This window comes from Zosterops lateralis, assembly GCF_965231275.1.
Source record: "Zosterops lateralis genome assembly, chromosome: 1".
Taxonomy (NCBI): domain Eukaryota; kingdom Metazoa; phylum Chordata; class Aves; order Passeriformes; family Zosteropidae; genus Zosterops; species Zosterops lateralis.
In genome coordinates this window covers 144,235,692-144,249,280 of record NC_139762.1, presented here as the reverse complement: position 1 = coordinate 144,249,280, position 13,589 = coordinate 144,235,692, and positions in this window count along the sequence as shown.

Here is a 13,589-nt window from a genome sequence, read left to right as displayed (position 1 = left end):
TTGAATAAGACAAAGTAAGCAAACAGATAATTTTAAAATACAGTACAAATTTATAGGAAACATAAATCTGATGTCTTGGACCCCTTATATTTTTAAATAAACTGAGTTCCTAACTACCTCAGTATAAATACTTGTTCCAGATTCCTAACACTGTTTTATCAAAAATTATGGTGTAATCCCATATATTGCAAGATAAATGCAAAAATATGTTACACAAATGGATTTACAAATATTATGAATGTGGTATGCAAACCATTCCATGAATCTGTAGTAAATAACAGAAAAAATCTGAACATTCCAGAAATGATCAGGAGCATGTATTAAAGATGTCAGACCAGATTTTTCATTTTCTATTGCTTAAAAGGATGTTATAACATTTTTAAAATTAACCATATAATGTTAAATAGTGTCAGTTTTTGGGGATGCATGAAGCAATGAATGCTCCAGCTATTTGAGAAACTCAGCAACATTAAATTGAAGATGGATTCAGTCATCATTGGAGACATATTTGTGCCTTCTTTAATCAATTAGGGTGGGTATCTACTAAACTTGCAACAGAATTTTCCAAAAACTATAGTCAGTGCAATAGTCAGCCAAAGTAAATTTTTCTGTTCTTTGTAGAGAATAGAGAGGATAGTGAGGGCAACAGAATCTCATCTGGAATTCGTTATAAACATCAGTCTTATCTATTAAATACAGATATCCTGAACTATCTAAGAAGATTCAGCTGCTTCTAGAAGTATATTAAAAATAGTGGTGCCTTTATAGTTAGATAGGAAGATGTGTTACAATTCAAATTGCACTTGAAATTTAAAAGGTCATTTTATAGTTGACTTTGCTGCATGTGCTTTTTATGATGATTTTTGTCATTTCAGTGAGAAACACAAGCCCCATACTTCTGACTGCAGATATTTCAGATGCAGATGAAATTGTTTTGTAATTTGCAATTTTCTACTCCTAAAATATTTTTTGTGACCTTTAATAATTGGATATATTTTCATACATCTAACTTCTTGTTTTGAAGATTTTATATCCATGTCTAAATATTCAAAATATTTTTTTCATGTGGGATCTGAGCCTGAAAAACTATTAAATTTTCATGTTAAGTAATTCAGTCACTTCTTTTAGTTCTAGAAAGTTTTACCTGTTTTATGTTTGAGTTGTGGCAGCATAGCTACATAGTTGGAATAGAAATTTAGAATGCTTTTATCTGAAATACACCTTTTAAGGTTTTCTTTGAATCTGCTATCATCTGATGGAACTCACTAGCAGTTTAGAAATGTAATTTTTTCCTCAGCAGAATAGCTCAGGGTTTTGCTCCCATTTCTAAGCATCTTTAGAACTGTTCTCCTCCCCAAAGCTCTACAAATACCATTCCTTGGTCCAGCATCACACAGCTCCTTTAAAAGTCTCAGATCACTAAGAATGTGCCAAGACATAGGGACAGTGATCAGATATGGAAGCTGGAAACTCAGCTAAAGGCAACAGTGGGAGTTCCTGAAACCCCACAAGAGTAAAAAATGAGAAACGTGACCTAGTTGTGGATGTTTGTCTCATCTCTTTCACTAGATACTAAAAAATCTGCACCTCACTCGTACATAGGTATAGTCCTAAAAAAATAAGGTCTGCATGTCCTGACCTTGAGGGATACAAGTTTTCCTTGGTAGAGAGAAGTTGAGACTTCTCAGGATATGCAATTTGGATGGCTGATGGAGATGAGCAAACATGAAATTAAGGTACTTTAGCTTTAAAATAAAAATTAAAAATAGGCTTTTCTCTGTTGGTTACGCTTGGCTGTTTTAATTTATGGTGGATACCTCAGAGGCATTTGTCCATAAGGGATTCCTCAAACACATGCCCAGGCAATCTTTATATGTCCAGTAGTTTAGACAAAGCAAATAAATAGCTGTTGTAATTCTTACATTTGAAATCTTCAGAGTTTTAGCCTACTAGTTCATACCAAATTGTTACAGAAAAAGAAAGAATAGTAACATGGTTGAAATTATTACATAGATACTTTCCTTTCACTATATTCACACTTCCACTTCTCTGGGTTTTAAGATTGGTGGTTTCATTCTGTCCATAGTGATGCTGGGATATTACAGTGAGTTGTCAGCTCCTAGATATCTTCACCACCACGTGGAATATAATGTGCAAGTTGATGATTTCTTCTTCCTCATTGTAGGATCCACTTGAAATAATGTTTTTTGAATATTTTCTAACACAGTTTTACACTTACACTCTTTTTTTATTGGTCTGCATTTTTATATTCTGTTCAAATTTAGGGATTATAGTGGCTTTTACCTATGCTGGATTAATTGCTCTCCTTGTTCCTCTAAAGAGGATAACATTTTTTCCTCCTATTTTCCATCTGGCTTCATCAGTATTCAATTTGATACTAACAAACAAATATGCATCCATTTTAGCCTTATCCACCTGTGCAATGAGATCATGCAACTCAGTTTCATTACTGCTATTCATATTCCAAGTTACTTACAGACATTTTAGGAGGACCATCCATATTTCCTAACACAGTTTTTACTATGTATTAATATCGCATTATCTGTTAGCTTGTTTTTGGCTCACTAGCTTAAGAAATCTGTTTCAATTTTATTGTCAATATTTGAGCACCTGATACAGTGGGGATAGTGACATATTTTAAGTCTAGTAACAGTAATGTTGAGTGTTATGTCCAGCTGAATAAGGATATAAGGATGATATAAAATGCCTGTGTCAGGTACTTGCATCTTTTTATTGGATGGAAATGAACCATTGTCACACCAACAAAAAAAGCATCTATTTTTTTCTTCTCTTTCCTGTGTTCTCCCATCCCTGCAGGATTTTTTTATATTTCAACCTTATTTAAAGGTTTATTACTTTGGAAATTAATTTTACGGTCCTTGTTTAAAATAAACATTTCTCATATAAATAACATTTTTAAAAAATCTGTGAAAATTCCAAAATCTACTAACTAAAATTCATGTTAGCACCTGACTATTAGTCATGATCCTTTTCTTTTACCTACATATTTTTATATGATTTTTTTTCTTGCTGGAAAGAGTGTCTCTTTCTTCAAATGGTTTATTGCAAATAAAAAACAAACTGTAAATATAGGCATAAAGTCTTTCTTTCTTTTGTAAACACTTATTTCCAGAAGCTGGCCTCTTTGAAGAGAAAAAACTGAGACAAAAACAAACAGAAAATTCAAAATATCTGAAAAAATTGACAATTCCATACTGGGAGCTGATGACATTTCAAGCAAGCACCCTCTCGGCAAGCAATTAAGAAGGGTCAGGATTTAAAAAAAATATAACATGTTTGGAGTGAACTTTTCCTCAGAGATCCATCTGCTCCTGGTGGTGAGAATCAAGTTCAGAAGAGGTTCCACCTGCACAGCTGCTGCAGAAGAGCTCCCCCTGGCATCTCTGGATACAAAACTCATCTAACAGAGGTTAACATCTGAAAATCTGCAAGCATCCTCTCTAATGTAAACAAAACTTCTATTTATTTCCACTCCAGCTGGATTTTATTTTTTGCTTACTTGTTATTTGAATTAATACTTATTTCTGTATCTCTGTGCATTCTCTCACAAAAAAAGAAATGAATATTGATAAAAAATACATTAAATATTCATGTCAATGTTTATACTTGGGTTTTTTTCCAAATATTCAGGGCTGGAATACTATAATATGCTAATAAAAATATGCTAAAAAATAAGTATCAGGAGATAAAGAGAAGTAAAGATGTGGTATAAAAAATGCGAACAGGAATTTCCCAGAAGGAGAGGAAAAAAAAAAAAAAAAGTAGAAAAAATGAGAATAGCTGAAGGTATAGAGCAATTTAAAGTATTAAAGTAAATCAGTAGTGTATTGGAAAACCTCATGCATTTTTATAGGAATAAATGAAATAACAACAGTGAACTCTATATATTTTCAGTGTGAAAATTCGAGTTTCCTTTTTTTTTTTTTAATATTGCATTTTACATCTCTCTTTGACATTACCTATTAAAATCCTGAAACCAAGAAGCTTGATACCAATTACTGGGTTTCACAGAGAATTAAAGATTGAAGCTCAGCTCATAGACTGAGAAAAGTGGTTATCTTCCATTATTCAGCACTTATTAGACCACATCTAGAATTCTGTGTCCAGTTTTGGTCTCCCAATAGAGAAGAGACGTGCATAAACTGTAGTGAATTCATCGTGAGGCCACCAAGCTGGCTGAGACTGGAGCACCTGTCCTGTGAGCAGAATCTAGAGGACTTGGTTGGCCTGCAGAAGGACCAGTTTTGAGGGGGTGGAGGACTGGTTGAAGATGGGACTTGATAAGAACAGCACTGGTGAGTGGATGAGCAATGATCGTAAGTTGAATTTTTTCCCTCCACTATTAGAAGAGGCTGCTGAGACAGTCTGTGCAGTCCCTACCCCTGGAGGTTTTTCCAGATCTGACTACACCAACTGGATAAACCCCTGAGCAACCTAAACTGATTTCACACCTGATCTTGATGAACTGGAGACCTCCTGACTTTTCTTCCAACCTAAGTGATTCTCCCTGTGCTATCTTTAACTTTTATATAAGTTAAAAGTAATATTCTGAAACACCAGCCAGGTTTTTTCTGCTTATTCCAATATCACCTTCCAGTTGTTAATTTTGCACTCAGCACTTTTCATGTATATTAACTGGCATGAAGTCAGTGTCATCTTTTCCATGACCCAGAAACTCTCCTCTGTGCAGCAAGAAATCTCTGGCTTCCAGCAGTCTGCTGCAATGAATGGCCAAGCAAAAAGCAAAAGGATGCAGTAATAAACCGCAACTTCTAACTTTTTTCACATCATTTCATTAAAAATACATAAAACATAGGGCTAAAAGACAAACCACTGAAATGACACATAATATTTCATCCTCAGCCTTTACTATGCATGTTAATTTATACTATTATTCTTAAATATTTAACCTATTTTGTTTAAAGTGTATGAGAACAAATAATCTGCTGGTATCATGAAGTAAAGATAGATACAATAATTTCTGAAAAAAATTCTACTTAATTTCTTAATTTATTCCAGATTTCTAAAGATGTAGTCATCAATTTGAAATAAAAATTTATTAAAACACTGGGGGAAAAAAAAAAAATTATGGTTAAATATCATTAAGCTGTTTAAAATACAACAGTGTACTGAATGATGTTGTGTCCCACGCTTAAGGAGAAAGGGGGATTTTCTTGGGGGAAACCCAAGATTCATAAATGGGTAGAGTTGACAGATACAAATCATAGGGTCCACAAAACCTCACAGATTTCTTAGTAAATTATACACGTGGCATGGAAATTGGTATGTTAGTCCCTGACCTACTATGTAAGGACATGACAGTGGTTTTTGAAAAGAGGGGTAAAGTAAAAAAGGAGAGAGAGAGAGAGAGAGAGAGAGAGAGAGAGAGAGAGAGAAAGAAAGAAAGAAAGAAAGAAAGAAAGAAAGAAAGAAAGAAAGAAAGAAAGAAAGAAAGAAAGAAAGAAAGAAATTAAAAAGGAAGAGAGAGGAAAAGAGGAAAAGGAGGGAGGGAGGGAGGAAGGGAGGAAGGGAGGGAGGGAGGAAGGGAGGGAGGGAGGAAGGAAGGAAGGAAGGAAGGAAGGAAGGAAGGAAGGAAGGAAGGAAGGAAGGAAGGAAGGAAGGAAGGAAGGAAGGAAGGAAGGAAGGAAGGAAGGAAGGAAGGAAGGAAGGAAGGAAGGAAGGAAGGAAGGAAGGAAGGAAGGAAGGAAGGAAGGAAGGAAGGAAGGAAGGAAGGAAGGAAGGAAGGAAGGAAGGAAGGAAGGAAGGAAGGAAGGAAGGAAGGAAGGAAGGAAAGGAGGGACTCTTGCCTGGAAAGACTCCCTTCCTCCACACCTTTCCCTCTCCCCACCCCCATCAATGACCTGAGATGGTACAGAATAATGTTGAGGCTGGTAGGCCAGTTGGTAACGTGGATGCTCTCCCTTGGAGAGAGAACAACTCTTAGGTTTCAAGTATGTTGTAGTTCCCCTGAGGGAGAAACCTTGGGAGACTGCTCTCTCCCTCAGGGCGAGCAAACGTGTTCCCTCCATTAGGCTTTGAGGTTGATATGTCAGTTAGTTATACCTCATTGGTTCTTTCCCTACTTCCTCCATTTTACCCTACCTGATTGGTCCATTTTCGATCCTTACTCTGATTGGTTAATTTCTCATTTTTACCCTACCTCATTGGTCCATTTTAAATCTTTCTTCTGATTGGCTCATTTGTCAATCCTCCACCCGCTGGCCAAGTTGTGTAACCCTGCCCCCTGGCTTATCTACATAAGTCCCTGGTCTCCATGGTTCTCTGGTTCTTTGTCCCTGGATGCCTTTGAGGAAGCAGCAGAATAAAGGCTCTGGGGAACTTCCAGACAAAGACCCCGTCTCTCCTTTTGCATCGCCCTGAAGGCTCAGCTCACAACTGGGCTGAAGTCACTGGGTAGTTGCAGATGTGCCTCTGTGACCAGGTGTGTCCATTTCAGGACGCTTCTCTGGGGATGTTGTGGCACTGGCCACCACTGCCTGCCACAACAGAATAACTTGTGTGTTGCTGAACCCAGCCATGTTCCCACCCAGACACTGCAAGAATTAACACTGTCCTGGCTGGAAGCAGGAAGTGACTTCAAACGCTCATCATAAATCTCATCCTTGAGGCCTTTCATGGTCTTGATCACCCTCCTGTAGACATGCTCTAATACTTTGGTGTCATTCTTAATTATGCCACCCAAAACCTGTGCAGGACTTAAGATGAGGCTGCCCCAGTGCAGAATGGGGTGGGACAATTCCCTCCCTTGTCCAGCTGGTGATGCTGTGTGCCTAATGCCCCCTAGGACACTCTTGGCCTTCCTGTCTGCCAGGGCATTTCTCACTGATATTCAACTTGCCATCAAGTCAAACACACCAGATCCCTTTTTGTGGGGCCATCTTGAAGTCTCACATTCCTCGGTTTGTACATATAACCAGGATAACCCCATCCCGGGCAGAGGATATGGCATTTGCTCTCATTGAATTTCATATGGTTGGTAGTTGAAGCACAGCTGGTCTGTAGCTAGACAAAATAAATCTGGTCATAACAAATGCAATTTGGCTAACCTAGACTCGTTCTAGAAACAAGTTCCTAGGTGAACAATGGAACTCATACAGGGACCTCAGCCAATCAGACCATGATCTTCCCCAGAGGGCAGACATATCACTGGTCAGGGAGCTGGGTGGTGTTAAGACTCCGACCTATCTGTTGTCTGGACCCAGGAGTCTTGAACTCCCTAGATAAGAAGATAAAGAACAATATAATATATAAAGAACAATAAAACAAGCTGTTTGCTGATGACCCTTAGTATGTACCGTATTGTGTGCCTGTCTCCAATCCATGACCACAAATAATGGTGATTGTCCAGGTCTCTAGTTTAGCCAGATCTCTCTGTAAGGACTTTTTCCCCTTGAGAAATTCCACAGCTCCTTCTAGTTTGGTATTATTGGCAAACTTACTTAATGTACATTCAAGTCCTGTGTGAAAATCATTTATAACAACTTTGATGAGCACTGGACCTAAAATTGAGCTTGACGAACCCCATTAGGAACTGGTCATGAGACTGATGTAACTTCATTAACTGTAATACTTTTTGCCTCTTCTATCAGCCAGTGTTCACCCAAAAATTTGATGGACTTGTCTAGCTCTGTGCTGGCCATTTTGTCTAGAAGGGTAATGTAAGAGACAATGTCAAAAGTCAAAAAAATCCCACATCTACCAGTTTAGTTTGGTCAATTAAATGACCGTGCTTGTCATCATAGAAAATTATGTAGTTAAGCAGGAGATTCCCCTCATGTACCTATGCTGGCTGTGACCAACAGCTGCATTGTCTCTCAAGTGTTTTTAAGTAGTTGCTAGAACAACCTTTTCTCTTTCCCCATTGCAGTCTAGTTCAATGATCCCTACTAACTCTTGAACAAAAAATCCTTTTCTCCCTTTGAGAACAGTGTACCCTCTGTATTGACCACAGACCTAGTGTTATGTAAACTGAGCCAGAATAAAAAATCTCCAAATTCAGCAAATGATAACAGTCACACAGGAAGATAAGTTGTGTCTTCTTGTTTCTTTCCTTCCCATTCTCTGCAACTGAAAGGGTAGAGAAAAACACAACTTGTGCTCTGGATCCCTTAATTAGTTGTCAAAAGGCTATGAAGTCTATTTTGCCCATCCGTAAGTTTCTCCCTTAGCTATGTTAAGGAACCATTCCAAATGGTAAATCACATATACAAATCAAATATTTTCTTAAATCAACTAACTTATCATCTAAGCATTTCTTTTATCTACACATGCATTATTTTTCCATTGTGTATGCTATTTTTGGTACTTGTGTATAATTTTCTACATTTACTTTTTTGGTTGTTATAATGTGACAAAGCTCCTAAAAAAAGCACTAAATTTTGCTAGGATCATACATGAGCCACTTTCAGTTTTAGGGTGAAGATCTCTCCATGATTGCAGTGTTAGATAGAGCAGTTCTGCCAGCAGTTTGAGTATGTATGCTGTTATGTATTCAGAAGCTTTCACAATGTCTGAGCAGAAAGAAAGTCATTACAGGTTGTGTATAATGTTTCTGATAACAGGTTTGAAGACTTGTATTTCTAAGAAATTCAAATGTGACTGTTATTTGAGAAGTGCACCCTGATGTTTGAAGCAGAATTTAGGACAAGACTGTATATGTAAATTAAGGAGTACTGTGGGGTGTTTTCTAGTATTATTTAATTTAGTAGTGTAGAAATAGCTTAATAGGTTGAACTACAGGGGCTGTACTTTTCAAAGATTTTCCTCTGACATAACTCTATGCACTTGACATGGAACTATATTCAGGTTTAGTGAATCCAGGTGGAATATGTAAGGTAAATCGTATTTTCTGAGGTGTTTTATCAGCTAGCTTGCTCTCTGACCACCATATGATGAAGATTTGGTGGGTCTGGACCCCAGGCTGGAGTGTGATCAACAGTGTGAAAGAAAGAGCGGACTCTTGCGTGGGTTTCACCAGGCTTTATTCCTCTCCTGGGAGCTGCCCACATGCAGGAGTGAGCTCTGGGCTTCGGTTTTCCCCTTAAAAACCTGGGGGGTGTCCCCAAGGAGGGAAGAACCCAGAGCCAATAGAGGATGTGACCAGGAACAATGAAGAAAGGTGTTGCCCCAGTACCTTGCTGAATCCCAGGGCTTTTTCCCCAGAATCTTCCAGATCTTACAAGGTGATTGACAGGGTCTCATGAGGGAGAGACCACCAGGGGGTTTGGGGATGGGGGTGTTAGAACAAATCATTATAAATAAATATAACAAAAACATACAGAACTTTAGAAAACCCAAAATGCACACCACAACAGTAAATGAAGATATAGAAGATGAAAATACACTGTCATTACATAGACAGTAGGAGAAAGTGCCTATCAGGGTGTTCATCAGATGAAGAAAAATAAAAGCAGGAACTATTCCTTTTGCATGTGAAACTCAGTCTCTGATGTCATGTAATCTGAAGGGTAAAATGAGGCATTTTTGAAAAATAGCATTGGTTTCTTAAAAGATAAAGCCAACTTTCTTCTGCTTATATTTAGTTTTTATGTACTTTGAGAGCTTAAGTTCAGCTTTTCTGTCTTCAAGCAGCTTCCTACTCACCTCTTTAAAGGACTCTTTTTTTAATTGGTAGAGTGTCCTGGAGAACAATTATGTGAATGATGCACAATTTTTGAAGCTAGTTAATGGGTCCTATTGAACTGCCAAAGCTTTGGAAATACATCTGTAAAATGCCAATTTTAAAAAATATGATTAGGCTGATATGATCTACTACATTATGACACAATTCTGTGAAATGAAAAAGAGAATAATGGAAAAATATGCATAGGGCATATTTATTTCCCTCTGTGAGAATCATATAGAAAAGAAATCAGACGGTGTCCTTCCTTTACTAGCTATATGTCATCTACCTCAAAGCAAAATAAAGTAGTAAAATCTTTAATAATCTTTTAAACAGGTCATTTCAGAGAAAAGTTTTATATTAGCAAAAGTTTCATATCAGTAATGGGATGATTTTATTTGCCCCAAGTATTTGACATATTATAATATGGAATTTTGGGTTCAACTCTTAGGCACTATTTATCTCAACTATCTTCACAAAAGTTTTCCAAAAATGTTGTTTCATTTCTCTGTATTCTAATGATTTCGAAAGTATTTTCTACCTTTTTTGTAAATACAAAATGCTAATAAGTATAGTTTTTAAGGATAATAATGATTCAGAAATGAAGCTCTGTATTTGTCAGTGATCAGACACATTCTCAATAATTTTCCATTTTCAGTTTCAACCTAATAAGAGAAGATTAATGGATTAATGTGTAAATTAAATATTTGGAAGTGGAGATTATAGCAGCTCATGAATGAAGCTGTGGTACATTTCCTATGATTATCCAAAGATTCCAGTTGTGTCTCACATTCTTCGGGTAGTCATAGCTCTATTCTTACACCAGGGCTGTATAAGGTCAGTGTCATCATATACTTTTCTACTTCTGAAATGGGAAAGCACACATATATTACTTAGCAATAAAAAACTTTTTTTTTTTTTTTTTCCTTTGGGGGTGGTTGTTTTGGTTTGGTCTTTCCCTTTTCCCCAGCTTATACGAGTAGCAAAAAAAAAAAAATAAATCTGGTGCTAATCTCCACTCGGACTGATAAAATAATGCAGCATCTAGGAAAACCTACTATTAAAATGAATACAAGCAAACTGACACAGATTAACCTGGCATGTCATAATGCACACACAAGTACGCCAAATCTAGGTGTTCGATTTTTTTGTATTAAATGAATGAAAGTTAAGTGTACTTTGACCAGAAGTGAATTAGGATTTTAATAAAACTTTAGTACCAAACTCCACTCCGAAAGTCATTAGAATAATTCAGGAGTGATTGAACATATTACAACAGAAACGGTATCATTATTTGGCCTATGGGTCAGCAAGATGCTACACTGGGAAGTGAGAATGTTTTTCTAATCCTGCTTCTTCAAGTATTATTAAAAAGCTAGAGTCAACTGTTAAATTATGCAATTTTGCAATTAAAATATAGAACCAGCATTTTATAAATGTGTAATTTCCATCCGTATTTAGTGTTATTTTTTGCCTCAGTCATAGCAAAAATTTCTTCTAAATCTTTTTTATTAATTTGATATGTCAAACTAATTTTACAATAATAAGAGTAATTTTAAGACAAACATTGAAATTGTTATTCAGAAGGGTTAAAATTAAATAATCAGCTCTGCCTATTAAAATCTTTATAATTTTTCATAAATTTTCATTAATTTCAAAGTGTGGGGTTTTGATAAATTGCTTTTTTGTTTGTGTGTGTCTTTTATCTTTTGATTTCTAAGCTGCCAGAGTAAACAAACAAGGTCATATTTTCAAAACTGTACAACTTAAGTATTTAACAAATATTTTGAAATATTTGTAATGAATGTTGGAAGAGAAAAAAACACAAGTTATGCAAAAGAGTGTAATCAAGGAAATAAAGAGGAGGAAAAAATTGACCTACTTCATTAAAAAAAATTACTTGAATATCATGAAGGATTAGCTGGTGAGTTAATTTCACAAATACTAAATATATATATGCATACAAATAAATAATGGTGTTGAAAATCCAGTTTAGTTATCAGCTACACTAAATAGCTAAGCTACTTTTTTTGCTTTCTTTTGCCTCCCAAGGAAATATATTCTTGGTTTATTTTTCAGGAACAAAATATGCAACACTTTTACTAAATACACACCATATTTGTTTGTTTTGGATATTTCATTGATCAGATGCATCTGTTTAGTGTCACCTGTAATGATAATGCTTGAACTCACACAGTTTGAATAAATCTATAGATGCATCTTTATAAATCTAATTTTATCATATGCATAAGTCAAATCGATTCTGATGAAACTGAAATATACACATATTATTAACTTTTTCTGAATTGTCTAATAAAGAGGAACATCTGTTTCTTTGCCTGAAATATTGCTTATTTCAATATTTACTTCTTTACTTCAATTTTCTCTGTTTGGACTGGAGGAAATTATTTATTATCCATCAATGATTATAGACATCTTAGAGGACTGTATTATCAGTTGAATTTGATGACTATAGATTTCAAGTGTTTATATATAAATTCAGAGGCTATCAGAGTAAGCTTTGCTTTTTTTTTTTTTTTTTTTTTTTTTTTTTTTTTTTTTTTTTTTTTTTTTTTCACTACTGTTCCTGGAGTCTAGCCCAGAATTCTTCAAAGGACATGTATTTGGCCTGGAAAATATTCACAGCATCTTGAAAGTCACTGAGGTACAGCACCAGAAAAAAAGCAAAGTACACACTGCTCAGGCATGTAGCATGTCAGAATCCAAAATCCCTAGATAGATATGATGGTGCTTGCTATGAAATAAAGTGAGCTCTGGATCATTCACTGAACTTGAGGGTAGCAGCCTTGAAGTTATTTCACTGGAAAAGCATTGTTGATAAAGGCCAAAAACATTTCTGGAAGCATTTTGAAGTGGTGTTGAGATCCCTGTCTATTAATTTAGAAACAGAGCCTTTATACAGCATATTCTGAGAATGGATCAATAAAAACCAGATAGTAAATTGAGCACTGATTAATTGAACATTCCTAGTCAAGAGGAAACACCAAGGAAAAGGGTACTATGGGCAACTGTGGTTAATCAGACTCTGCTACCACAGTGCATGCCTCACTCTGAAATTAAAGGTGCACCTTCCTGGATTGAGAAGGAAGAGATTCACAATCTATGAGTCCATGGACCTTGTTACTGCAAAGACAAAGTGCCATGGCACTTATTCAGGAGATTAAGCTTCTACTGCCACTTTTCTTCCTGTGTGAAAGAAATTAACCCACAATTGGGTACAAGTTAAGAAAGATACACTACTGTATGCTTCTTTTTGTCATACTAGGAATATTTAAATAGTTGCAAATTAGTTGTTTCTGTAAAGGGCATTAATAAACACTTACAGGGTGACTGCAGTGGCCAAGAATGATACCTTTTATTTTTATTTTTTAACTACAAGAAAATATAGCTAAAGAAGGGCTTTTTTCATAATATTTAGAACCCATGTAGAAGAGGGACAATGAAAAAGAAGATAAGTAATTCACATCAAAAACATATTGTACAATCACATCAAACCTCATTTAATATATATTTCCTCATAAAGAATTTCCCAACTACAAAGTAAGGTTCAGTTCTTGTGAGGTAGACGATGAATCAAAAAAAGAAGAAAAATAATTGAAAGTTCTGAGAAAGCTGTGATCTATTCTTTTGGAAGAAATTAATTAGGAATTTGTTTTGTGTGCACACGAAACTTTTGCTGAACTCTCATCAAACCACAATCTGTTGATACATTTTAGGAGGCCATCTGAATTTAAAATTTGACAAAGCTGAAGATCATGGTGTTTCTTTGTAAACCCTCATTTTAACTTTCTTCAAGATATCAACGTTTGCAGTCTTACACATCTCTCTACTGCTCTGGAACTTCAAGCCATTTTGTCCATGAATTTCATCTTTTGAGGGTTGA